Here is a 1,970-nt window from a genome sequence, read left to right as displayed (position 1 = left end):
ATATATATATATTAAAGTGTAGCCGAAGTAACTGTGGTACATGCCAACATATTTTAGAAGGCACACATATAGAATTCAACCACAAAGGTTTATTTTGGGTACATAGGGATATGGATTGTTCGGTTAACAATGTTATTTATGTAATTACATGCCAAGGTTGCAAAGAACAATACATTTGTCATACCACTCGGCTGAGAGCCAGAGTACGCGTACACAAACAGCAAATAAAACAACCTGAAACAAGATGCATACCCTTGAGTTCACATTTAAATACATGTGCTACACAAAAATATATTAAATTCACCAGTTTCCCATTTTATGACATAGATACCAATGATGAAATGAAAAGAAAGACAAAGGAAATGTATTTTATTAGTATGTGTTGGTAGTAAGGCCTACATTAAATCCAAGGGCGACTTGGGTCAAGCAGTCCATTTGCGCAGGTCACTTGGGTTCTTCGTTCTCTTTGTGCATTTAGTTGCATTAAATAATTAAATGAATTGACAATAATATGTTCTGACAACATAAAATTGCAAAACTATCACTTAATGGTGTTATTGCATAGCTTAGAACGTTTTATGGTTATTAAAATAGAGGTACTACACAAAATAAAATCAATTGGTATAAATATGCAAAAGGTAACTACCACATGCGAAGTACTATTGAATTGGTACATATAATATTTTTCACAGTTTTATTATTTAAGATCATACTTTTAGGGATCATTTCTATAGTATGCATCGCCAAGACGTCAAGTAACACTGACGAACGATCGAGACCACGAGGACGAGACACAGCCTCCCCTTCTGAGCGCGAAGCTGGCTGGGAGTGTCGCCGTTTCCTCGGTGACTCGCTCCCGGTCATTGATGGCCGTTCCTCTCTTCCTTTTGTGGGGAGTTGGAGGAAGGGGAGGCATTCTGAGTGGCTCATCACCTTTAAAAAAAAAAAAAAAAAAAAAATTAACTATATGTATGTGTATATATATCTAGAGAGAGAGAGGTTATTACCAGTGTTTTTCGGTATCGTGAATATCATATATTAGGACTAAAAATTGTATTATGCGAGCCTCTGGTAATAATCTCTGTATTATATAAGCTCAAGCTTAATACATCGTGTTTTTGTATACTGTACACGCAATTTTAATTCCAGTCCGCCATTACTAGATATTCAAATGACGTAAGAATATGTGGCGCGGTGTATTTTTGAATGGAAATGACGTCAAATTCGAATGACGTCATTTTGGATGTCCTTACATCAAAATAAAGTTATGCCTAACGTTTTTTGTTTTCTGAACGCTGGACAGCTTTCAGTGTCACCCAAGTACGTTTGCTTAAATATCATTAAACCTAGTGCCGAGACCTCGACTAATTTACATCTAATTTGCAAAGTTATCAAATTCTTAAAGTATGTGATCTGAAAAATATCACATACTTTGATTGCACTGAAAATGTAAGATATTATATGATATATATATATATATATATATATATATATATATATATTTGTATATATATATATGACTACGAGTCAGAAATACAAATGTTTGACATCCAGTAGCCGATGATCAATTAATCAATCTGCTCTAGTGGTGTCGTTTAAATAAAACAAATGCTCTTTTTTTGGTAGTCCAAGGGCCGGTAATTTACTATCCATTATTTCCCAATAATTTGTTGTTTTGACCAGATATTTGTTAAAACTAACTACAATTTATATTCAAAATATTTGGTGGACGGTAGTTACCCGGGCCCTGTATAGTGCCCATGGACCTAATTCCGTGACCTTGACCTTGGTGACGTGATCACGGTCTTGTCACGTGACCTCGTCCTACTGACCCGGCCCTGACCTACTTAGAACTGCCTACTGTACAGTGTGCACATCCTACTGACCCGCCCTGACTTCTGAACGACTCCTCTGACTGCCTAGCCGGTTTCGTCCTACTGCCCACCTGACCTCTTGACCGCCCAAACCCT

The 1,970-nt window shown here is 36.7% G+C and overlaps 1 non-coding gene across 1 annotated transcript; it reads left to right on the top strand.

Moving 5' to 3' along the window:
• The first annotated feature begins 703 nt into the window (after positions 1-703).
• Positions 704-926, top strand: LOC121382391. The gene has a single exon (XR_005959163.1). It is a non-coding gene; the product is annotated as a small nucleolar RNA U3 (small nucleolar RNA).
• The last annotated feature ends 1,044 nt before the right edge of the window (positions 927-1,970 follow it).

Source organism: Gigantopelta aegis, chromosome 9 (genome assembly GCF_016097555.1).
Source record: "Gigantopelta aegis isolate Gae_Host chromosome 9, Gae_host_genome, whole genome shotgun sequence".
NCBI classification, from domain to species: Eukaryota; Metazoa; Mollusca; class Gastropoda; order Neomphalida; family Peltospiridae; genus Gigantopelta; species Gigantopelta aegis.
Note: the sequence above shows the minus strand (reverse complement) of the source record. Positions and strands in the feature narration are given on the sequence as shown.